We start from the raw sequence: 26,931 nt of genomic DNA on the forward strand, positions 1-26,931 counted from the left end.
GGTTGTGGTACTGCTACCCTTACTTCTGCGCTGCTGCTGACGGTGGCACTGCCTTCAGAGCTGGGCAGCTAGAGAGCAGCGGAGCCCAGGTCTGAAGGCAAACCGCCCCCAGCAGCGCAGAAGTAAGGATGGCATGGGATAGTATTGCCACCCTTACTTCTGCACTGCTGCCTGCGGAGCTGTGCCCTCAGTCAGCAGCCGCCACTCTCCGACCACCCAGCTCTGAAAGCAGTGCAGAAGGGTGGTAATACCGCAACCCCCCTAAAATAACCTTGTAACCCTCCCCACACACACAACTCCTTTTTGGGTCATGAGTCCCAATTTGAGAAACACTGGTCTCCTCTGTGAAATCTGTATAGTTTAGGGTAAAAGTACACAAAAGACCCGATATCAGGGGGGAGACCAGATGTCATGATCTGTGACGCGGCTATGAATTTGGTAGGACCATAGCTATATGATAGGTTCCTTAGACTACAGTCCATGAAGAACTTGCTCCAGTGGTCCACAGAGAACAGTCTGATCATTACTCCTGAGGGCATTCTGTGCCAAAAATTAAAAATTCTGCACAAAGATGGAAGATCACCCTGCACCCGACTCTGATGCAGCACAAGGCCTGGGCCTGCCCCAGAAACATCCTGGGGCCCTGCCCCTCTGTGCCAGGCGCACCAGGTGTGGGGCAGGGAGGCAGGCTCACCAGGCAGGATCCATGTGTGGAGGGGCTCAGTGTGGGGGGGATCCAGGTGTGGGGTGAGAGGATTCTGTGTGGGACAATCTGGGTGCAGGCAGCTCAGTGGGGGGGTCTAGGTGTGGGGGGTCTGGATACACAGAGGCTCATGGGGGGGGGGTTTCCAGGTGCAGCAGCAATGGGACTCTGCAGGGGCTTCCAGGTGAAAGTGGTTGGGGCTCAGCTGAGGGATCTGGGTGTGGGGGGCTCAGCGGGGGGGGGGGGGGTGTCTAGGGTGACCAGATCACAACACTAAAATATCGGGACACATTGGGGTGCTGTCAGCCCCATCCACAGTCCACCCTCACTCCTCCCAGGCTCCGCCCCCACTCTGCCCCAGGTCCCGCCCCCTCCCCACTTGCCCCTCCTCCCCCCGCGTGCCCTTCCTCCTCCCCCGACCCCCTGCTGGCTTGCTGCGTCCCTCCTCAGTCCCCCAACTGCCACTCACCCCTACGGCGCCGACTTCCCCTCTGCTGGGTGGGTGCTCGCCCACCCCCCCACCTCTTCCCACCCAAGCATCCACCCTCACTCCGCCCTCATTCCACTCCCTTCCCCCAAGTCCCCGCTCCTGCTCTGCCTCTTCTCTGTCTCCTCCCCTGAGCGTGCCGCATCCCCGCTCCTCCCCCTCCCTCCTGGAAAGCGCTAAGCACTGCCAAACAACGGTTAAGTGGCGGGAAGTGCTGTGGGGGGGAGCGGGGATGCGGCACGCTGGGGGGAGGGGGGAGCTTGGCTGCGATTTTTCCCCGTGGGTGCACCCACAGAGTCGGCGCCTCCCTCCAACTCGCCTCCTTACCTGAATATTGGGACAAATAGCGTCCTGATTGTACACTGATCAGGACGCGGGACAGTCCTTATTTTATTGGGACATTTGGTCACCCTGGGGGGGGTCTGGGTGCTGAGGGAGTGGGGCTCAGTGGGGTGGGTGTCTCGGTGCAGCTAGTTGGGGTCTGGATATGGGGGCTCAGGGTGGGGCATCAGGTGGGAGGTTGAGTGCAGGGATCTCAGTGGGGGGTGGTCTGGGTGCAAGGGTGGGGGTCCGGAGGCAGGGTGTCTGCGTGCAGGGGGGCTCCAGATGCAGGGGTTGAGGTTCAATGGGGTGGGGTTTGGCTAGGGGAGTTCTGGATGTACACGGTGAGGCCTGGCAGGGGTGTCTGCGTATGGGAGGTCTAGATGCACGGGGGTTGGGTGATCATAGTACTCCGTTTTTCCTTGTTTCCAGATGCTAAAATCTACTAGAAGACAGCATTTAAAATACACCAATATTTTCCTATTACTGCACTATGTAAGAAATTACTGTAGTTGCCATGAGGACATCATATAGTCAGAGACAGGTTGTGCAATCATGAATGGGAGGAGAAGCATACATGGTAGATCAGGGATCGGCAACCTATGGCATGCGTGCCAAAGACAGCACGTGAACCGATTTTTAATGGCACACTGTGAACCCCGGCAGCGGGCTGAGCGGGGCTGACGGCCAGGACCCTGGCAGGCAACAGCGTGCCATTAAAAATCTGCCCGGCCCAGCCTGCTCTTCTCCGCCCCCCGCCTACCGCTCTCTCTGACAGGGGCAGAAGCAAGCTTGGCCCTGCCGGCTGCTGCTGTAGGGCAGGCTCCGCCGGCAGCCAAGCTTCCCCCTCCCCCACCTCTTCCCCCAGCGTGCTGTGTCGTGCCCCGCCTCCTCTCCCACCCTGCCGCCGATGGCCCTTGCGAGGGAGGGGAGAAGAGGAGCCCCAGCGCCCTCGCTGCTCAGATCAGGAAGGAGGCGGAGAAGAGGCAGGAGCGGGGCCTTGGGGAAAGGGGGTGGAATCAGGGCGTATACCTCCAGCCCCCTGCCGTGAGCCGCTCAGGGCAGGGGGCTGGGAGCACCCCCCCGATCCCAGCCCACCCCCCAGCCCTCTGCCCTGACCCCTGCACCCCCTCACACCCCAGCCCCCTGCAACCCCCCCCCCACGACCCCAGCCCTGACTCTGGCACCCCCCACACATACCCAGCCCCCCCACACCCCATGCCCTGACTCCTGCACCCCCAGCCCTCTGCCCTGACTCCTGCACCCTCCTTGCACACACCCTGCCCTGATTCCTGCACTCCCCACACATACCCAGGCCCCCCCACATCCCATGCCCTGACTCTTGCACCCCCGACATCCCCACCCTGAGCACCAAACGGGAGCTCCTGCACCCCTCGCACCAAATGGGAGCTGCCCAGATAAGCGCTCCACACCCAAACCTCCTGCCCCAACCCTGAGCCCCCTCCCTCATTCTAGCTCCTAGCCAGATCCTGCACCCCAACCCCCAGCCTGCTCCTTAACCCCCAGCCCTGTGCTCAGTGCACCCCTACCCTCAGCTCAGTGCAGAGAGAGGAAGAGAATGGGCCAGAACCAGGGAGAAGGTAGGTACCCACTCTATGTGGGCAAGGCCGGGACCCCAGACCGGCAGTGGGCTGAGCAGGGCTGGCAGCTGGGACCCTGGCTGGCAGGAGCCAGCAGACGGAACCCCAGACCGGCCGCGGGCTGAGCCGCTCAGCCCGCGGCCGGTCTGGGGTCCCGGCCGCCGGACCCGCTCAGCCTGCTGCCGGTCTGGGGTTCTGGTTGCCAGCCCCTTGCCAGCTGGGGTCCCGGCTGCTGGCCCTGCTCAGCCCACTGCCAGCCTGGGGTTCTGGCTGCTGGCCCCTTGCCAGTCGGGGTCACGGCCACAGGCCCCGCTCAGCCCGCAGCCGGCCTAGGTGAACGGAACCCCAGGCCGGCAGCGGGCTGAGGACGCCGGCGGCGTAAGATCAGCATTTTAATTTAATTTTAAATGAAGGTTCTTAAACATTTTGAAAACCTTGTTTACTTTACATACAACAGTAGTTTAGTTATATCATTTATAGAGAGAGACCTTCTAAAAACCGTTAAAATGTATTACCAGCACGCAAAACCTTAAATTAAAGTGAATAAATGAACCACTTCTGAAAGGTTGCCGACCCCTGTGGTAGATTGTCTTGTAAGATATGCTATACATTTTGAAAAAGTATGACAGCCCCTGAGCCAGTTTATGAAGAGATGGGGAGGATAAGATCCAATTCAACCAATGTGCAGAAAAGCACCATGGAACCAGGAAAAGTTCTGATAGCAGTAAATCTGAATTTCTAGCTAAATATGCTTACTACACCTCTACCCCGATATAATGCGACCCGATATAACACGAATTCGGATATAACACGGTAAAGCAGTGCTCCGGGAGGGTGGGGCTGCGCACTCCGGTGGATCAAAGCAAGTTCGATATAACGTGGTAAGATTTTTTGGCTCCCGAGGACAGCGTTATATCGAGGTAGAGGTGTATTTTATATTGGGTGTTTTGTATGACTGCAATTTCAGTATAAAATTTCTGCCTCCTCTTCTCAAATTCTTAAATAGCAACGTGCAAAGAAAAAAATTGAGTCTGTGCCATTTTAGCTTCTCTGTGGTGGATAAAGACAACACTGAAAAGGTATCTTTTTAAAAAGGTGTTCTCAACTTGTGTTTTTCCTTTAGATTTATCAGGAATATCAAGTTTTCTCTTTCTTGTTTTACAGATAGTACTGGAAGCCCTTAATCAATGGGGCAGAGGCATACAATCTTTAACAAAGATATTTACTTCCAACTGTTTCCTTGGAGTTAACTAGCTGTTAAAGAAACAAGTTTTATAAGTCTCTATAAAATCTCTTCCTTTCTCAATCAGACTTCACATACTAGGTATCTGATTATATAAAGCCATTAGTCGCCACTCATCCAGAGTCTTCCAGAGACAAGGAAGACTTGTGTGGGGTAAGCCAGGGGCACCTCCCCACCACGGTACAGTACAGTACTATACAGTATATAATTTTATTGTTAAACAGAAGCAAAAAAAAATAGCAGCTTTCAGGCCCCTGCAGCTCTGGGCTGGACTCACTCAATACAGATGGAATCTTTGGAGAATTAAACTGTCAGCCTTTAACAAACCTCTACTGAGCATATGCAAACAGCTGTTTTCAGAGGGAAATAACTTAGCCAAATTTGGGTCAATTTTTATGGTGACAGCAAATGGCACCTCTGACCCTACGGTGCCCCCCTGTTCCAAAGGATGGAGACACTAGAGTTTCTCAATGAAAAGGCCATAAGAATTAACATGGGCAAAACAACATAACTTATTTTGAGAAAATGCCTGAACCATTTTTTGCCAAAGTTGTTTAAAAAAAATTCAACCTGAGATGCTGATATATTGAGATGGGGCTTTGGCCACAGTGGTAACTGTTTTAGATTGTTCTCTGCTTGTGGGCAGTCCATGAGCAGTCCTAGGTGAAACCAATCCTGAAGATCCCCCTGTTTATGCATACCAGGATTGCATTACTTCTTTTGGCCACTGTGTCACATGGGAGCTCTTGTTCAGCTGATTATCAGCCACGATCCCCAAATCTTTTTCAGAGTCATAGAATCATAGAATATCAGGGTTAGAAGGGACCTCAGGAGGTCATCTAGTCCAACCCCCTGCTCAAAGCAGGACTAATCCCCAGAGAGATGTTTGCCCCAGATCCCTAAATGGCCTCCTCAAGGATTGAACTCACAGCCCTGGGTTTAGCAGGCCAATGCTCAAACCACTGAACTATCCCTCTGTTTCCCAAGATAGCATCCCTAATCCTGTAAGGGTGGCCTACATTTTTTGTTCCCAGATGCATACATTTACATTTAACTGTATTAAAATGCATAGAGTTTGCTTTCACTCAGTTTACCAAGCGATCCAGGTTACTCTGTATCAGTGACTTTTCTTCATTATTTACCACTCCAATTTTTGTCGTCTGCCAACTTTATCAATGAGGATTTTATGTTTTCTTCCAGATCATTGATAAAAAAAAAAAAGTTAAATAGGGTCAAGAACCAATCCCTGCAGCACCCCACTGGATACACACCTGCTCGATGACAATTCCACGTTTACAATTACATTTTGAGATCTGTCCATTAGCCGATTCGTAATCCATTTAATATATGCCATGTTAATTTTTATATTGTTCTATTATGTTTTTTATTCAAAATGTTATAAGGTACTAACTAATGTCAGAGCACCTTTTGGCACCATAAGTTGGCTTTGGCTTTGCCTCTATTCCCCACTTCCACAATCAAGGAGGAGTCAGTCCTAAGTAGCCTAGCGGAGTCCAGCAGGGCATCTGAGGTCCCCTCAAAAGGAGAGCCAAGAAGGACAAACAAGATCCACCAAGGGGCAAAAAAATCAAGTACAAGGAAATGAACTCCAATAAAGGGAAGCAAAGCTCAAGGAACCCAGACAACATGCACAACCATATCTAACAACTGGACAATCTGCTGAGTGCTGAATCACGCTGGTGGTACTTATTTTGTGGGCAGTTCAAAAGCATGCCACTACTTCTCCCCCCCCCCCCAAAAAAACTGACCCCTGGCCCTGAAGAGGCTGATTAGAGAAATTACAACTTTGAAGACAAATCACATAAAGCTATCCCGAGGCCAAACTCAGAGAGGCCTTTAAAAAGTAACTTGCAAAAGCAAGATACTTGACCATACTTTGAAGTGGAAAAGCCTACAAGACTTATAGTAAGAACTTGTTTTCAAACGGATACAGACAAGATGTTTTTGCATGTGAATATTATGGGATTTTTCATGACCAAAGCAGCAGCAAACAACTGCAAGAATTCAAGAGAGACACCTTGCTCTCTCATGGAACGGTGAGACGGTAACAAAGAAACAACTTGTGTTCTGATTGTATCACTTCAAGTCTTCATCAGAAATGTGGGCCATGTTCTGACCCTGACCTTATTAGCCTACATCAGCTTTGTCAAACAGGCCAGACTGTTAAAATGGACCTCTCCTGAGCCAAAATTATTTAAGAAGAGAAAAAGAGGGACCATAGGCTGACCACCAAAGGGCACCCTGTGTTTGGTAACACCTCAAGTCTTGTCAAACACACACCCTGTAACTGTTTCCCTGAAGTCCTATCTAGGAAGACTGTGGGATATCCTGAAAGACCCAGAATAAAGCTATCAGAACATTGTGAATGAACCTACCTTAGCTTAACTGTGTTTGGGAAAACCAAACATTGCTACTGTTGGGCTGAGCTGGAGAAAGCATGTCTTCACAATAATGCCAACATTAAAGTAGCACAAGATTTTAATACATCTAGTCCCTTTACCCAAGTGATGACTTGGTTATTTTTAATGCTTCTCAGAAAATACATATCTGAGCTGCAGTCCAGTAAATGACTTAAGCGTAGAGAAAAAAGAATACGCAAAACAATAAATGGACACAAATCAGACGTCAAGAACAACAACATTCAAAAACCAGTCGAAGAACACTTCAACCTCCCTGGTCACTTAATTACAGACCTAAAAGTCACAATTCTTTAACAAAAAAACGTCAGAAACAGACTCCAATGAGAAACTGCAGAATTGGAATTAATTTGCAAACTGGACACCATTAAATTAGGCTTGAATAAAGACTGGGAGTGGATGGGTCATTACACAAGTAAAAACTATTTCCCCATGCTAATTTTTCCCCTACTGTTACTCACACCTTCTTGTAAACTGTTGGAAATTGGCCATCCTGATTATCACTACAAAAGGTTTTTTCCTCCTGATGATAATAGCCCACCTTAATTGATTAGTCTCGTTAGAGTTGGTATGGCAACACCCATTTTTTCATGTTCCCTGTGTATATACATCTTCCTACTGTATTTTCCACTGCATGCATCCGATGAAGTGGGTTTTATCCCATGAAAGCTTATGCCCAAATAAATTTGTTAGTCTCTAAGGTGCCACAAATAAGGTGCCTTGCTCCTTTTGCTGAATGTTTAAACAATCCTGAAGTGACACATTTTTGGAGTGACAAGAAACTGACAGCTTCTCAGAGAAGAAAGGGAGAAACCTGGATTAGTTATTAATCTAGAGATTTTTACCGCTGTTTGAACAGTTGGTTAAAAAGGCATAGAAACCTACAGGCACTGGTGAATCTATATAAAAAGAGTCCAGGATTATCACTCTAAAACCTCAATGTCTAAGGCCTGGTCTACACTAACTCCCCAATTCGAACTAAGGTACGCAACTTCAGCTACGTGAATAACGTAGCTGAAGTCGACGTACCTTAGTTCGAACTTACCGCGGTTCAGACGCGGCAGGCAGGCTCCCCCGTCGACTCCGCGTACTCCTCGCGCCGAGCAGGATTACCGGAGTCGACGGCGAGCACTTCTGGGTTCGATTTATCGCGTCCAGACAAGACGCGATAAATCGAACCCAGAAGTTCGATTGCCTGCCGCCGAACCAGTGCGGTAAGTATAGACAAGCCCTAAGTCAGCGTGAAGCAATAGAAACAGTTGCAAGCATGGTTGACAGCTCTTTTTCTTCAGAATATCACCAGATTCAATCATCAATATTGATTCAATCATCAACAGTATCTGCAGTCTGTTACTGTTCAATTTGCTGCACATAACCCTCTTTTACTCCAGGTGCCAGACACGCCACTTGCCCTCCTCCCATACCAATATGTCACTGTTGAACCCCCCTGCTCCCCAAGAATTTTCTCTCCCCACCATCCCCGAACGCTGGTAATTCCTAGTCATCCCAGCAGCCTCCCACTCTCACCAGCCCTTTTACCCAGTCTGCCTCTGACCTTTCAGATATATTTTATAATTATTATTATTATTATTTTTTAAAACACAACTAAGACAGAAATTCCAGAGTTTCATACCCTGGTTCCCCACCACCCACCCCCGCATTTAAAAAAAAATGTAAAAAAAGTTATTCCCATATCCCAGATAACAATTTGCAGTTGATTTAAAGAACTAGATTCACCAGTTTGCTGCAGCTACTTTGCACTGTTCCAGTCATGCAAAGCAGACACAGAGTAACAGTAAATCTGGCTCTAAAAACTTTAAAAAAAAAAAAATCAGTATTTTTAATATCTTCAACTCACTGGAGATATCACATGGCAGCAATCTTTGGGACTTCTGTTTGTATGACATTTTAAATAAGTTTTTAATAACCAGGGCAATTTCTAGACAAAAAACTGCTAACCTGGTGTTAATGTTGAGAGTATATATGAACAGTTTAAAGGTTAAAAAAAAATCTCCAAGAACGTTGTAATTATCCCAGAAACAAGTATTTACCAACCCCTGAAGTCATAGTTTGGATGTATATTTTTAAGTTTAACCTTAGGTTAAACAAGTCAACTTCAATTCTGCCCTACAGTGACACTTAAAAAAAAAAACCATATGATTATGCTTAAGGTATTTTAGTATTTGTGGCCCCAGAGTAAATTAAACTGATTTTTAAAGGTTTTCTCCTATGGCATCACTACAGAACAGAGTTAAGGTTATTTGGGTGCCTTAATTGCCCATCTTCAGGCTTTCATATATTTGGATTTATTTTAGGTTTAACCCTAACTTTGAATTTCTGTGCCTTATAATCCTTGTTTTGGGGCACGATAATAAGATTACTATGATGAATATTGTAATGGTAAAACATACATAATCTCAATTTAACTCCATCTAAACAGTTTGTTTGTTTGGGAATATATAAAGAGAAGGAACTGGGAATTTTTAAAATGAAGTTACTTAATTTTTTTGAGTTTTAAGTCCCCACACTTTACTGTGAAAGATTAATGAACATTAATAATAATAATTTCTCTTTTGTGGCATACAACAAGCCAAAACCATGTCTGGCAACGAAATCCTAACTTCTTAATATTTAAGCTTTTCAAAAAAATTTACATTTGCATTCTAGCAATGAGTGCTCTAATTATGATAATACAAAAAAACTTTTTGATCAACACAGAACGAAACTCCACTTCATAAAAAAAGTGAACCCAACCTTGTAATTATGGAATTGCTACTGATTCTCCCATGAAATATAAAGATCAAATCCTTGTTTTAATTTCGTCAGTTTGTACCCATGACAGACCACAAGTGTGCCATTTTAAATATCAGGGGGTAGTTGTGTTAGTCTGTATCCACAAAAACAAGGAGTCCGGTGGCACCTTAAAGATGCATCTGAAGAAGTGGTTTTTTACCCACGAAAGCTTATGCCCAAATAAATCTGTTAGTCTTTAAGGTGCCGCCAGACTCCTTGCCATTTTAAATACACCTCTACCCCGCTATAACGCGGTCGTGGGGAGTCAAAAATCCCTACCGCGTTATAGCTGAAACCCCGTTATAATATCACCCTGGTGATTTAAAGAGCTCCGGGCTCCGGCCGCTGCGGGGAGCCCCAGGCCCTTTAAATCGCCGGTGGAGCCCCGCTGCCACAGCCCCGGGGTAGGGGCGGCAGGGCTCCAGCGGTGATTTAAAGTGTCCGGGGCTCCCCACAGCAGCCGGAGCCCCAGGCCCTTTAAATCACCGGCAAGCCCAGCTGCCGCAGCCCCAGGGTAGCAGCAGCAGGGCTCCAGCGGTGATTTAAAGGGCCCGGGGCTCCCCGCAGCAGCCGAAGCCCCAGACCCTTTAAAGCGCCGCCAGAGCCCCGCTGCTACCGCTCTATACACGAACCCGTGTTATATCGGGTCGCATTATAGCGGGGTAGAGGTGTATGTCACAATAGTTACGGAATGACCTTCACATTTCTTGTTGATTCAATCACAAGCATTTGTACCTCCTACCAGACAGTCCCATATCCATCATTCCACTCCCCACAAGCCTTTTTATTTTAAATACATACTACATAAAAATGACAAGCAGAATTTGAAGAATGGTATAAATAAGTATAGCTAGCCTATGCCTCTTTCAGGGAATCTGATACTGCACTACTTTGATGGGATGTTTGTTTAGTGCTTAAGATATCCTCAGCAGGGTGGGGCTTCCCACCCAAAGGAAGCTGACATGTGCTGTGGGAGTTCTTAGCAGAATTATGGAGCCATTCAGGCTAGAGGCATACCCTTAGACACCTCAACTGCACGCTGTTTACAAGAGTATTTGTGAAACCAAAAACATGGCTAATAGAAAAACACACTGCATAACTGGCCTTTATCGGAGTGCAAGCTCCATCAGTTAGGCTCAGTGAACACCACATGCCCAGGAGCGAGTCTTGATCCTCCTAGGGCTCTCCTTTGCAGAAGGCCAATGTTTACACTATACTGGAAGAGATCCAGAAAATCTCAGATGAGAACCAGAAAGAAACTTCTGCTCTTGACTCCAAGTAAATAGGATTGTTTCATGACCACTAACTACTTGTACCTACGCAGATTAAGAAATATAATCAAATTCCATGCTTCCAAGCATAACCAAACATCATACAGGGGTCAAAAAACAATATTCACCTGTGCCCAGCAGTAGGAAAACTTGTTAGATGTATCAAGGACCTATTTCACCTTCCTCTGAAGGATCAGATATTGAACAGTTCTGAAGGCAGAATGCCAGACTAGATCAAAACTGGTACAGCAAAGCCTATGTAAGAAGTTAATCCTACTACTTACCAAGGTTAATGTAGAAGCCCACATGGAGGATCACAGGTCCCAGATGAGCTGGATGGAAGGCAAAGATCCAAAACTACTAATACAACTGTATAAATAGCAACAAAAATGGGAGGATAAACTGACACGCTCAAAAAAAACCCCAATACATTTAGCAAACCCACCAATCCCTGGTTATCAACACAAATTTGAAGCTCAATTTATTGTCTTCCATGGGAAATGATTGCCAAGAACATTATTCCCAAGTACAAGAAACCCTTCAACACCAAGACAAACCATTTGATAGACACTAAAGGAAAGACTTTGGCAATGTAAGTGTCTTCCACTGAAAACAACAGGAAAGAGATCAAATTCTCACTATATGGCACAGAATATAAAGGATACATTCTTAACATTCTCCAGAGTGGAGCTTATCATACAAGTAAAGATGTTACCACTGCTTCCAGGCCACCATTCCACACAGGAAAGAAAAATAAAATTATGCAGGGCCACTGTTCGCAGCAAACTTCAAGATATGCTAACATGGCAAAAGCAATAAGTTTTCTAAAATAAGTAAATAGACAGTGTGATGGGTTCTTCCCCCTACACACACACACCCAGGGTGCAACCTGGAACTGGGGTACTACTAAGCCCTCTGTTTTACCAATCTGGGTTCCCTCTCACACTATGGCGTTGTGACAAGCGGCAAAGCCTTCCAAGCTTGCCCTCACACGAACATCCACAGGCAGGGGCCACATCCAGCTGTGTCACGAATGCTCTGGCCAGCACTGCATGAACCAACAATAGAGAGGCTCCAGCCAAAATACCCTCAACACCCCAGCCTAGAACCCCAGAACTGTATCATCCTGCCCTGGTCAAAAGCCTGACCAGTATGAATTTATTACCCAATCTGCCCCTCCCTCAATGTAGAGAGGACAATGCACCAGCCCCCCCCCATTTCTGAGCAAATTTCCCTTTGCACTTGAAACAACACAGTGTTTTAGGTAAAAATATGAAACAGATTTATTAACTACAGAAAGGTAGATTTTAAGTGATTATAAATAATAGCAAACAGATCAAAGATGGTTACCTAAGAAATAAACAAAAGCACAATCTAAGTCTTATACACAAGATAGGGTGAGACACTGATTCAACTCCTGTTGAATCTAAATAGTACAAGCAGTTTGTAGATGTTTCATACACAGGTAGGGTTTCCTTCTTTCCTGCCTGGGACCAACACTTCCCCAGTTCCAAGTCTTTGTTCTTCTAGAGGTATTTCCAGGTATTGAGTTGAGGGGAAAGTGAGGCCCATTGGCCCCCTTTTATAGCTTCTTTCAAATGGTGGGAACCCCTTTGTCCCAGGCCAGTTTGTGGAAAAATACAGATACCAAAATGGAGTTCAGTATCATGTGATCTAGTCACATGCCCTTGCATACGTCGATGAGTCATGGCAGCCATTATCCATAGGCTAACAAACATCCCCAGAACAGTTCATCAGGTGAAGATAAGCTTTCCCCAGGGCCCACTGTTTTGGTGATGGGCCATTCAACCTGAATAGGCCATTCACAGTGTGCTGTCAGACTGTATGTGTTACCCAGGTGCAAGCACATTTGAAATACAAATACATAGTTAATATTCACAACTCCAGATACAAAAATGATACATTCATATAAATAGGATAATCATATTTGGCAAACCATAACTTTTCCATAGACACCTCACATGACATATCTTGTACAGGATGCATCATAATTAAGGCTACGATTTGGTCACAGAGGTCGTGTGACTTCCGCAGATCTTCGTGACTTCAGCCCGCAGCGGCTGGGAGTGGCAGGGGTCCCCCAGAGCTCCCCAGCTGCCGCCGGTGCAGGGGGAATCCCGCAAAGTTCCCCAGTCTCTGCAGGCAGTGGGGGATCCCAGGCAGCTCCTCAGCCGCTGCCAGCGGGGGAATCCACGGAGCTCCCCAGCCCCTGCAGGTGACCCACCCCACCCCCCCGCAGCTCCCTCGCCTGGGGAGGAATCCCCCAGAGCTCTCCAGTCCCCGGGCAGTGGGAGTCCCCTGCAGCTCCCCAGCTGCCACAGGTGGGGGTCCCTCCCAACTATGGGGCAGGGGCCACAGCTCCCAGCAACAGCAGGGCAGGGAGCTGGATCCTCCTCCCTCCCCATTTTTGTCATGGACATTTTTAGTAAGTCAGGGACAGGTCACGGCTTCTGTGAATTTTTGTTAATTGTCCATGACCTGACCGTGATTTTACTAACAATGAGCATGACAAAATTTTAGCCTTAATCATAATCATGACATAATCATATCATAAATCATATCACTATGGTGAATATGGGGTCTGGAGTGTCACAGACAGATCTACCTCTCAGTTTTATACTGCTGTCCATCACCAAAGCATACAAGTGCCTTCCATGCAAATTTGATGGATAGAGTTTTATCAGTCTGCTTTCTACATTCACTGGGAATGCATTGCAGAACAGGCTTCTCAGAGGGTACATATTTCTGTGCTACTGCCTCCTTTTCCCTAGTCACTATGTGATTAGCAAGGACTATTCAGCTTTAAAGTTGCTATTACAATTTTTCTGCTGCAGTACCTGATGGACAAATGCATGGCAGTGGTCTCACCTTAGTCCCTGCTCTGCACCCTAGCCATTTGCTTCAAAACAGCTTCAACCCCATACCAAACCCCCAGCCAGTGCCACAGCTCCATGTAAGAGAGTAAAAGTAAAGAAGCCAAATGTGCGAAGCCTGAGATTCCACCTCCTTCATAACTGCAGTAACCCAAAGAGGGGATGGAATCCAGCCTGCTGGGTGGGAGCATCAGCTCTTCTCCCAGTCTTTGGCCAAGTAAGCCAGACAAAGAATAATCCAGATGGATAAAAATCAATGATTTTTTTTTTTAAATCAAAAAATCGGATTTTTTTGTTAAAATGCTTTTTGAGGAAAAAAACCTATCTGAAGATAGTTTTAATTAAGATACATTATAGCTCAAAGATATCTCATCATGGAACAGGGATTATAAATTCTAATTCTATAGTATGAGACAATATATTCATGTAATTTACAAAACTTTTCTTAAACATGAGTTCCAATAATTCATGGATTAGAGACCCAATCTTATGGGGTTCCACAGGCTTCTATATAGATTATTTAGGTTAATCTTTCTATCTACCCAATGGGACTCAGTGCTCAGTCTAGAAGATACCATCAGAGATGCTTAGTTTTGCAGTTCTCAAACTGTGGATTTGTGTCTCCAGAGATAACATGCTTGTTAACAGCAAAAACGTTTTTAAATGAATAAATAAATAATATATAGAGGTGAGAAATAACAGACCTCAACCCTATTTTCCCTCTGCAAATTTGTGTACAAAGAGTCAATCCCTTACCTCTCTCTAAAAGTACAAAGTTTCAAAAAGTTTAATGAATAGAAGATTGTTGGGGACAGAATAGATCTGGACAAGGAGAAGAAGTCTGGAGATAAATGTGAGAAGGGAGCGACAGGCAGTAGAAACAAAAGTTAAACTGTTCGAGCAGCATTTTCCAGAAGTCTTGAGGTTTTTCCGAGTGTAGCCTTCATTGATTTGAGATCTACCATACCATTCTGTCACCAAAAGGGAAAACCTATAATGGCAGCAGGCCGTAAAAGAGACCCAGTTTGGGAATATTTTAATGAAGTTCCTCTACCTGTGGGTAAGACAGGCATGCGTGCAAAATGCAAATAGTGCAACAAAGAAATGCAAGGCCTGGTTGCCCAAATGAAACATCATGAGAAGTGTCCCTTCTCAGGAGGAAGCTGCGTTGAAGATGATGAAAGAAACATGTCTGAACATGCAGGATCTTCAGGTTGGTAAACTTTTTAAATTCATACTTCTTTCTTAAGGACTGCCTGTCCTCCTTCTATACTATTCTTGAATTCTCATGTTTGAGCAAAAAATATAGTTGTTACTCTATGGTACTATCATTTTAGATGCAGTTGTGATAAAAAAATAAATAGCTGAAATAGGTAGATCTTTCTTTTACAATTTCACCTTTAAAGTAGTACTGAGTGTCAGTGAATGCAATGAGTAATACTAAATGAGCAATATGGTAATAATAATTAAATAACTGCATTGACTTATTTTGTTTAGGTGAATCCATCCTCAACATACAGGATTCTGAAGACTATCCACCTTCAAGATCACCATCATTTTCTATAATTTCAGAGTTATCTGCCAAAGATAGTGTTTCAGTCACATCATGTATGTCACAGAGCCATGTATCCACCTGTAGCAAAAAGAAAAAAAATCATCATCCAGAAAAAAACCCAGATAAGTTTGTGATATGAATCAGCAGATTACAAAAAGAGGTAATTGATGAAAAAATTGCCCGGATTGTTTATGCAACAAACTCTCCTTTCCCTATGATTGAGAACCCACACTTCATTAACATGGTTCAGTCATTAAGACCAGGATACAATCCACCCAATAGTGCAGACGTCGCAGGCAAATTGCTAGATAAAGTGTAAGAAAGAGAAACTGAGCAGTGTGCAAAAGGTCTAGAGGGTAAAATTGTTAACCTGAGTCTTGATGGTTGGAGCAATGTCCACAATTATCCTGTTGTATGTGCTTGTGTGACAACAGAAGAAGGGAATGTCTTCCTTCCAGAAACAATTGATACATCAGGAAATGCACACATAGCAGAATACTTAGAATAGCAGTAAAAGCTATAACAAACTGTGAAAAAAAAATTCAAATGTATAGTATGCAGCTTGGTCACAGACAATGCTGCAAATGTATCCAAGTTTAGAAGAAATTTAGAAGAGAGTCCCAAGCTGCTAATATATGGTTGCAGCGCTCATTTGATTCACTTCCTACCTAGCCAAAGACTTCAATGTTCCAGAAATAAAGGCTAATGTTGAAATTGCAAAATACTTCCGTAACAACCACTTTGCAGCAGCTGCTCTGAAAAAAGTGGGAGGAACCAAGCTAACTCTCCCACAAGACGTGCGATGGAACTCAGTAGTGGACTGTTTTGAGCACTATATCAAGAACGGGCCTAATCTGATGACAGTCTGTGAACAAAATCATGAAAAAATAGATGTCACAGCCAAAGTTCTCAACATTGGGCTTAAGAGAAATGTTGAACTCATGCTGAGTACCCTGAAGCCTATTTCTGTAGCCTTGAACAAAATGCAGGGAAATTGCTGTTATTGCTGACGCTGTAGAAATTTGGAAGGAACTGAGTGAGATCTTAAAAAGAGAAATATGCAATGACAGAGTTAAATTACAAGCATTAAAAAAACGAATGGGACAAGCACTATCTCCAGCTCATTTTCTTGCAAATATTCTCAATACTCGGTACCAGGGTCAAACCTTAAAGCTGAAGAAGACATGGACATCCAGCAATCATCCCTCCATAATGCCAACTGTAATAAACTTCAGAGATAAGGATGAACCATTCAAGAAATATATGTTTGCTGATGATGTTGTAAAGAAAGTCACACCAGTGAACTGCTGGAAGTCACTTAAGCACTTGAATTCAGAGACTGTTGAAGTGATACTCTCACTTTTAACAGCAGTAGCTTCTTTTGACGATGTAGAAAGAATATTTTCTTCCTTTGGACTAATTCATTCCAAATTGAGAAATTGTTTGGGACCTGAAAAAGCAGGAAAGCTTGTTTTTCTTTACCAGATTATGAACACACAAAAATGAAGGTGAAGATGACTGAGTTAACTGCAGAAGCCAATATTTTAAGTTTCTCATGTTGACCTGGCTGATATAGTCTATTTAATATTTTTTTTTAAATATTTAACTATTTTAGTTAAAAACAATTTTAACAAGAAGAAACCTGGTTTTAAAAAACTTGAATGTTTAACTAAATTCAAAAATTCATATGCTCGTTCTGTTAAAATATTATATGTTTGCTGTTGAAGAAAATAAACTAGAATACGTAGCGTTTAAATTGTTTTATTTAACTAAAACAACGTCTGTCTGGTGATGGTCTCCTCCTAATACAGCATGGCAAGAAAATCCTCCAAATATTAATGATTAACCTGTTGAATTGGAGGGCTTGTCTACACTGGCAATTTACAGAGCTGCAACTTTCTCGCTCAGGGGTGTGAAAAAACACCCCAAGTGCAGCAAGTTTCAGTGCTGTAAAGTGCCAGTGTAGACAGTGCACCAGCGCTGGGAGCTACGCCCCCATGGAGGTGGGCTTTTTAGAGCTCTGCCGTGACCACACAAGCCATGTTAAAGCGCTGCCACAGAGATAGTTCACCTCCCAATGACTTCATAATATCTGCTTCAATTACCTTTCATAGAATCATAGAATATTAGGGTTGGAAGAGATCTCAGGAAGTCATCTAGTCCAATCCCCTGCTCAAAGCAGGATCAATCCCCAACTAAATCATCCCAGCCAGGGCTTTGTCAAGCCGGGCCGTAAAAATCTCTAAGGAAGGAGATTCCACCACCTCCCTAGGTAACCCATTCCAGTGCTTCACCATCCTCCTAGTGAAAAAGTGTTTCCTAATATCCATCCTAAACCTCCCCCACTGCAACTCGAGACCATTACTCCTAATGACTTAAAGTCACCCTTTTAACAGAAAGGGCTTCACAACCTTAACTAAAGTGGAGCTGGTGCCCCCCTATAATATCACCATTTGAACTTAAGTTACTTATTTAAAACAGAGATTTGGCTTTGAGCAAATAGTAAAGTGGAACAAAATTAAAAGCTCTCGTGGGTAACATACTTGCAGAGAATTTAGTTTTCTGTCTCCACCCCACAAATAGTGGGCAGATGAGGGATGCAAGAAGCTTGGGTTCTTAGTTACATAAAAAGTACTGCCCATTAAGTGATACTAGGTATGCTTTGCTGATTTGCAATAATTCCAATAGATAAAAAGTTAAACATCATTGACAAATACTTTACGCTTGTGAAATGGTTTAGAAGTAATGTATATAGGGGGGGAAAATTGGTTACATAAAGGTTTTCTTCTCACCCTGAAAGAATTAAAGCAACAATTAAAGTGAAATTTAAACGAGGACTATGTGGAAACTCACAAAGAGTTAAAATATATTGAAAACCAGAGGAGCTATTGGGGGTGTGATAGGGTTCAAATTGCAGGGTAAGAAGAAACCCATTACCAATATTCTGCATAACACTCACTAGACTATTTAAGCTATCATCCCTTGCAGGCTGAAACTTTATTAAAAGTTAGTTCCCTGTAGGGCAGTGGTTCTCAACCAGGGGTCCAGGGCCCACTTGGGGACCCCAAGCAAGTTTCAGGGGGTCCACCAAGCAGGGCCAGCATTAGACTTGCTGTGGCCCAGGGCAAAAAGCTGACGCCCCACCACATGGGGCTGAAGCCTGGGATTCCAAACTGCCACCCAGGGCCGAAGCCTGAGCAACTTAGCTTCACAGGGCCTCCTGTGGCATGGGGCCCCAGGCAACTGCCCTGTTTACTACCCCCTAATGCTGGCCCTGCCTTTTATATGCAGAAAAAACAGTTGTTGTGGCACAGGTGGGACGTGGAGTTTTTATAGCAGATTGGGGGGGGGGGGGGGGCTCAGAAAGACTAAGGTTGAGAAATCCTGCTGCAGGGTGTACAAACTACCATAGGATCCACTGGAGCAACTACTGTGTGGGACTTGCCAGCAAACCCACCAGAGAAGGGGAAGATAACCTTTCCATGGGAGGCATTTACTTGGATGAGCTCAGAAATTCAACTCATGGCTATATCACACAGCTTCTCCAGTAACGCAAGACAATCCCAGACTGAGCAGAGGACCATGTGCATGTCCTTGGCACAAAAGGAGATTTGGCACACTAGAAATGTTTTGAATAATCTGTCTGTGCTCAAGCAGTCCTCAGTGGAAGACACTCAATTCCACACAAAAAGCATCATATTCTTTGGGGGGAAAAAATTTAAGGGGCATATAATACATTTGCTGCCCACTAGGTGGGTGCACTACTCCCACAGGGGTACCAAATACTTAGCTACCCTAAACAAAAAAGTATTACAAGAAACTATGGCTTTAAATTAAAAGAACCATTTGCAGGCAGCCATTTGAACAGCAGAGAACAAGTCCATAAGCTCAGATCTGGGTAAACTGGTGCCAAGTATTAATGGCTTCTCCCAGTGTTAAGAGAGAGACACACAAACATGAAAGAGGTTTAAGTGCTGTTCGTCCTACTGCATTTCAAAATTCATTTCCTTAAATTTGCGAGCTATCTAAAATCCCTGTTCCCAGTAATAGTACTAGACACTATGGGATAAATGTTTCTTGAATTCAAGAATATACTCGTAGGGCTGGTCTACACTACACAACACCACACCACACCATAAGGCAGCTTACATCAACTTAATTATGTCTACACTACAGCCTTCCTCCCGCCGATGTAAGTGCTCTACTACATCGACATCATACATCCCGAGCCTCTCCTGGAGGTGAAGTTATGTTGGTGTAGTTAAGGCGACACAGTGTATGTGTAGATACAGGAGTAACCGAAACGTGGTGGAACAATAGTCATGACTGGAGTACAGGTATGGAGGGGTATGTGCTGTTTAGGAATGACCGGAACAAAGGTAAAGGTGCGGGAGTAGCATTGTATGTCAATAATGAGGTAAACTGTAAAGAAATAATAAGTGATGGAAGGGATAAGACGGAGTCTGTCTGGGCAATACTCACATTGGGTAAAAAAACTACTAGAGCCTCTCCTGGGATAGTGCTTGGGGTGTGCTATAGACCGCCGGGATCTACCCTGGATATGGACAGAGAACTATTTAATGTTTTTAGGGAAGTAAATACTAATAGGAACTGTGTAATCATGGCAGACTTTAACTTCCCGGATATAGATTGGGGAACAAATGCTAGTAACAATAATAGAGCTCAGATTTTCCTAGACGTGCTAGCTGATTAATTCCTTCATCAAGTAGTTGCTGAACCGACGAGGGGGGGATGCCATTTTAGATTTGGTTTTGGTGAGTAGTGAGGACCTCGCTGAGGAAATGGTTGTAGGGGACAACCTTGGCTCGAGTGATCATGAGCTAATTCGGTTTAAACTAAATGGAAGGATTAACAGAATTAAATCGGAGACTAGGGTTTACGATTTCAAAAGGGCTAACCTTAGTAAATTAAAGCGACTGGTTAGGGGAGTGGATTGGACTAACATATTTATAGATCTAAAGGTGGAAGGCGCCTGGGATTATTTCAAGTTGAAGTTGCAGGAGCTGTCGGAGGCCTGTATCCCGAGAAAGGGAAAACGGTTCGTAGGCAGGAGATTTAGACCGAGCTGGATGAGCGAGCGTCTCAGAGGGGTGATTAAGAGAAAACAGAAAGCGTACAAAGAGTGGAAGAGGGGAGGGATCAGCAAAGAAACCTACCTTACTGAGGTCAGAGCATGTAGAGATGGAGTGAGAAAGGCCAAAAGCCGTGTAGAGTTGGACCTTGCGAGGGGAATTAAAACCAATAGTAAGAGGTTTTATAGCCATATAAATAGGAAGAAAATAAAGAAAGAAGAAGTGGGACCGCTGAAGACTGTAGATGGAGTGGAGATTAAGGATAATCTAGGCATGGCACAATATCTAAACGAATATTTTGCATCGGTCTTTAATGAGGCTAATGAAGGGCTTATGAATAGAGGCAGCGTGACAGAGGGGAATAAAGGAGGGGGGGTTGACATTACTGTATCCGAGGTAGAAGCCAAGCTCGAACAGCTTAACGGGACTAAATCGGGCGGACCGGATGATCTGCATCCGAGAATATTAAAGGAACTGGCGCGAGAAATTGCAAGCCCGTTAGCGATAATTTTTAATGAATCTGTAAACTCGGGGGTGGTACCGTTGGACTGGAGAATAGCTAATGTAGTTCCTATTTTCAAGAAGGGGAAAAAAAGTGACCCGGGTAACTACAGGCCAGTTAGTTTAACATCTGTAATATGCAAGGTCTTGGAAAAAATTTTGAAGGAGAAAGTAGTTAAGGACCTTGAGGTCAATGGCAATTGGGACAAATTACAACATGGTTTTACGAAAGGCAGATCGTGCCAAACCAACCTGATCTCCTTCTTTGAGAAAGTAACAGATTTTTTAGATAAAGGAAATGCGGTGGATCTAATATACCTCGATCTCAGTAAAGCGTTTGATACGGTACCGCATGAGGAATTATTGGTTAAATTGGAAAGGATGGGGATCGATATGAAAATCCAGAAGTGGGTAAAGAACTGGTTAAAGGGGATACTGCAGCGGGTTGTACTGAAAGGTGGAGGGAGGTTACCAGTGGAGTTCCTCAAGGTTCGGTTTTGGGTCCGATTTTATTTAATCTATTTATTACTGACCTCGGAACCGAATGTAGGAGTGGGCTGATAAAGTTTGCGGATGACACAAAGTTGGGAGGTATTGCCAATTCGGAGAAGGATCGGGATATCCTGCAGGGAGACTTGGATGACCTTGTAAACTGGAGTAATAATAATAGGATGAAATTTAATAGTGACAAGTGTAAGGTGATGCATTTAGGGATGACTAACAAGAATTTTAGTTATAAGCTGAGGACGCACCGGTTAGAAGTAACGGAGAAGGAGAAGGACCTCGGAGTCCTGGTTGATCGCAGGATGACTACGAGTCGGCAATGTGACGTGGCCGTGAAAAAAGCTAATGCGGTCTTGGGATGCATTAGGCGAGGTATTTCTAGTAGGGATAAGGAGGTGCTGCTTCCGTTATACAAGGCACTGGTGAGACCTCATTTGGAGTACTGTGTGCAGTTCTGGTCTCCCATGTTTAAAAAGGATGAACTCAAACTGGAACGGGTACAGAGAAGGGCCACTAGGATGATCCGAGGAATGGAAAACCTGTCGTATGAAAGGAGACTCGAGGAGCTCGGTTTGTTTACCGTAACCAAAAGAAGGCTGAGGGGGGACATGATTGCTCTCTTTAAATATATCAGAGGGATTAATACCAAGGAGGGAGAGGAATTATTTCAGCTCAGTACTAATGTGGACACGAGAACAAATGGATATAAACTGGCCGTCGGGAAGTTTAGGCTTGAAATTAGACGACGGTTTCTAACCGTCAGAGGGGTGAAGTTCTGGAACAGCCTTCCAAGGGAAACAGTGGGGGCGAAAGACCTCTCTGGCTTTAAGATTAAGCTTGATAAGTTTATGGAGGGGATGGTTTGATGGGATAACGTGATTTTAGTCAATAGGTCAATAACTTGCCATTGCTGGTAACTAGTATCAATGGTCAATGCGGGTCTGGCTGGACAATCTTGCCCACATGCTCGGGGTTCAGCTGATCGCCATATTTGGGGTCGGGAAGGAATTTTCCTCCAGGGTAGATTGGCAGAGGCCCTGGAGGTTTTTCGCCTTCCTCCGCAGCATGGGGCAGGGGTCGCTGGCTGGAGGATTCTCTGCGACTTGAAGTCTTTAAATCATGATTTGGGGACTTCAACAGCTGAGTCAAGGGAGAGAATTATTCCAGGGGGGGGGGGTGTCAGCTTTTGTGGCCTGCATCATGCAGGAGGTCAGACTAGATGATCATAATGGTCCCTTCTGACCTTAAAGTCTATGAGTCTATGAGCCATGAAATTGACAAGAAAGCCAGGCAGCTAGAGCCCATCTGCCCCCCCTGCTTCCCTGGAGAGCTGGACCCCGCTCCCAGCAGGGAGCCGGGGCGAGAATGGGCCCTGCTCTAAGAGCGGGGCTGGGGCGAGAAGCCCAGGCAGCTGCACCCCACTGGCCCCGAGCCATGAAATTGACATGGCTGCCTGGTGGGGAGTGGGTGGGGGCTGAGAAGCCCTGGGAGGCTTCCCTCCACCCTCCCACGGCTCCCAACTGGGAATGGGGAGGTGAGAAGCCATGGGCGGCTCCCCGTCCTGGTGAGGATGCGCACCACCAACCCAAGGAGGGTAGCGTGGACATGCACCTCCGCAGTAATACTGCAGTGGCTGTAAGTTGACCTCACATAGGTCGACTTACCTTTCTAGTGTAGATATATCCATAGTAACATAGAGCCTACTCTGTATGCACATGTACCAAAGCAGTTCTGTCAGAAAACTGTGGGCCATGAACACACTAAACTACTGAAGCACAAGTTATGCAACAAAAACAATGCCATGCAATCTCTGTACCTGCTTTGCTTGGTATAGATAGGCCCCAAGTTGTAGCTTGGGAATCTTAGAGTTCTAAAGCATCAAACGGTAAAGTTCAGATGAACATCACAACCTCAGGAAAAGAGGATATTGGAAGAACATTTACAAGACTCTTGAACACAATACTCTAACCTGGGATATATAATCCAAAATTCAATTCTTGAAAGGTTTATGCATATCAGTTATACACTACATTTACAGATGATTATGCAGGTCAGCTCATGCAACAAGTGATTTGATGTAAAGATAAAGGTTCAAATTTAAAAACAATATAAAGTATCACAAATAAAGCAGAACTGACAGGATCTTCTAATATATCCTCCTGTTCCAAAAAAAATCCAAAATTGATTACAGTTAAGTTTGCTGACGTACAAAACCCACCAAGGTAAAAGCAAGGAAATCTCCTGTAAAAGTAACCATATTTTGCACATCTGAACACCCTATACATCACAATGGCCAATAACTCAGGGACTCCAATGCCACCAGAAACCACCATACATACATAACATAAAAATCTGTGCAGATACCACAGTTCTCTAAATCATAAAAATGCAAAACTATCATGCCAATCTTGATACACAAGGTTATTTCCTTTATTATTAAAAATGAGATTGGCATTAGAGTTTTGCATTAGAATAAGTAAAAGGAACATGGTGAATGCATTTTTACCCTCTTATAATTCAAGGTGTAAGTTATTTTCTGGAAGACGTGTGGTATGTGCACCAGAGCCTGTGGTCACTTCCACAGAGATACTGCTCTAGCAGAGACCATCTCCAGTAGAAAAAGGCACTTAGAGACAGAACAAAATACCCTTTCCCTATTATTTATTCTAGAATCATCTAAAGCAGGGGTGGCCAACCTGTGGCTCCGGAGCCACATGCGGCTCTTCAGACGTTAATATGTGGCTCCTTGTATAGGCACCAACTCCGGGGCTGGAGCTACAGGTGCCAACTTTCCAATGTGCCAGGGGGTGCTCGCTGCTCAACCCCTGGCTCTGCCGCAGGCCCTGCCCCCACTCCACCCCTTCCAGCCCCCTCCCCTGAGCCTACCATGCCCTCGCTCCTGCACGCCATGGAACAGCTGATCCGGAGGCGCAGGGAGTGAGGGGGAGGCACTGATCGGTGAGGGGGAGGCAGTGGGAGCGGGGAGGGGGGGGGGGAGGGAGGCTGCTGATGTATTACTGTGGTTCTTTGGCAATGTACATTGGTAAATTCTGGCTCCTTCTCAGGCTCAGGTTGGCCACCCCTGATCTAAAGGCTTCAACTGGTATCAGGGCCACATTGTGCTAGGTATTGTATATACATACTGTGAGGCAGCCCTTGCCATGAGGAGTTTTCAATCTAACTAGACAAGAGTCAGACAAGGGGAGAAATAGAAGTATTACCATCATCTTACAGATGGGGAAACACAGCAGTGGCACACTCAGATCAGGAGCAGTGGGGTAATTCTGCTACCTTCTCTGCCTCCTGCCTGACTCTTTCCACCAGTGCTATGAAAAGCAGGTAAAAGGGAGGACTGTGATAGCTGTCCCTGTGCCAAAGAACCTGCTGTTCTTCTGAGAGGCTCATGTCCAGCGAGATCTCTATTGGACCTGGGTTCTGCAGAGGAGGGGAGTCAGCTTCCCCTAAGCCATTTATGGGGGGCAGGTATTATTCTGAGAATACTATGAAGGGAGAGTAATATTTTGGGGGTGCCGGAATGGGAGGAATCAAGATGGCTGCCCTAACTCTCGGCTATCTCCCTGTACTGCCCACGCTGCAGCCCCTATGCCAGTGGAAACCAAACTCTTTCCCCACAAGCCCCCTCAAGGTCTAGACTAGCTTCAGACTGGCAAACTGACTCAGGAGCAGGACTAGGAGTCCCACTACAGGCCCATCTACAGCTGTTATTATCCTCTTCTCCACTCACCTTGCCTCCTGCTTTTCATCTGAAATAATGGAGTCAGACAGGGAGGAGGTGAATGGCAGCTTCAGGCAGGTTAGAAGCAAAGCTGTCAGCTTGTTTGTCTGATAAAGACCCAGTGCTAGGTAACAGGGACCTTGCTCTGGCTAAAATGACAATCCTTCATTTGGGCTGGAGCAGGACTTTGCAAGGGAGGGGAGCCATGAGGGGTGTTTAACAGGGGGTAATGAGGAATAATACTTTGGGAGAAAGAGTGTAAATGTGATGCAGACATGACCCCTCCAACCCCTTTACATGCATCCTATAGGATTGCTCCCCAAGTCTCACCACTTACTCACCTCTGCCTTCTGTAATTGTCTATAAGCATGCATGCACAGAACAGATGATATCACTGGCTCTCTAGAGGCTGGTTTTGGAATAAAGCACAGCACAGAAGAGCAAAAGTCACTGCCAAAAGATACTCGAGGTGCCCAAGGTAACATAAGAACATAAGAAAGGCCGTACTGGGTCAGACCAAAGGTCCATCTAGCCCAGTATCTGTCTACCGACAGTGGCCAATGCCAGGTGCCCCAGAGGGAGTGAACCTAACAGGCAATGATCAAGTGATCTCTCTCCTGCCATCCATCTCCATCCTCTGACGAACAGAGGCTAGGGACACCATTCTTACCCATCCTGGCTAATAGCCATTTATGGACTTAGCCACCATGAATTTATCCAGTCCCCTTTTAAACATTGTTATAGTCCTAGCCTTCACAACCTCCTCAGGTAAGGAGTTCCACAAGTTGACTGTGCGCTGCGTGAAGAAGAACTTCCTTTTATTTGTTTTAAACCTGCTGCCTATTAATTTCATTTGGTGACCCCTAGTTCTTGTATTATTGGAATAAGTAAATAACTTTTCCTTATCCACTTTCTCAACATCACTCATGATTTTATATACCTCTATCATGTCCCCCCTTAGTCTTCTCTTTTCCAAACTGAAGAGTCCTAGCCTCTTTAATCTTTCCTCATATGGGACCCTCTCTAAACCCTTAATCATTTTAGTTGCTCTTTTCTGAACCTTTTCTAGTGCTAGAATATCTTTTTTGAGGTGAGGAGACCACATCTGTACACAGTATTCGAGATGTGGGCGTACCATGGATTTATATAAGGGCAATAATATATTCTCAGTCTTATTCTCTATCCCCTTTTTAATGATTCCTAACATCCTGTTTGCTTTTTTGACCGCCTCTGCACACTGCGTGGACATCTTTAGAGAACTATCCACGATGACGCCAAGATTTTTTTCCTGACTCGTTGTAGCTAAATTAGCCCCCATCGTGTTGTATGTATAGTTGGGGTTATTTTTTCCAATGTGCATTACTTTACATTTATCCACATTAAATTTCATTTGCCATTTTGCTGCCCAATCACTTAGTTTTGTGAGATCTTTTTGAAGTTCTTCACAATCTGCTTTGGTCTTAACTATCTTGAGTAGTTTAGTATCATCTGCAAACTTTGCCACCTCACTGTTTACCCCTTTCTCCAGATCATTTATGAACAAATTGAATAGGATTGGTCCTAGGACTGACCCTTGGGGAACACCACTAGTTACCCCTCTCCATTCTGAGAATTTACCATTAATTCCTACCCTTTGTTCCCTGTCCTTTAACCAGTTCTCAATCCATGAAAGGACCTTCCCTTTTATCCCATGAGAGCTTAATTTACGTAAGAGCCTTTGGTGAGGGACCTTGTCAAAGGCTTTCTGGAAATCTAAGTACACTATGTCCACCGGATCCCCCTTGTCCACAT

At 45.2% G+C, this 26,931-nt stretch overlaps 1 protein-coding gene across 1 annotated transcript in view; it reads right to left on the reverse strand.

The window, feature by feature from the left end:
* The window catches only part of IPO9 (importin 9), a 194,319-nt gene that overhangs the window by 162,409 nt on the left and 4,979 nt on the right, over positions 1-26,931 (reverse strand). The gene's annotated exons all lie outside the window — the stretch shown is intronic.

This window comes from Emys orbicularis, chromosome 4 (genome assembly GCF_028017835.1).
Source record: "Emys orbicularis isolate rEmyOrb1 chromosome 4, rEmyOrb1.hap1, whole genome shotgun sequence".
Lineage (NCBI taxonomy): Eukaryota > Metazoa > Chordata > Testudines > Emydidae > Emys > Emys orbicularis.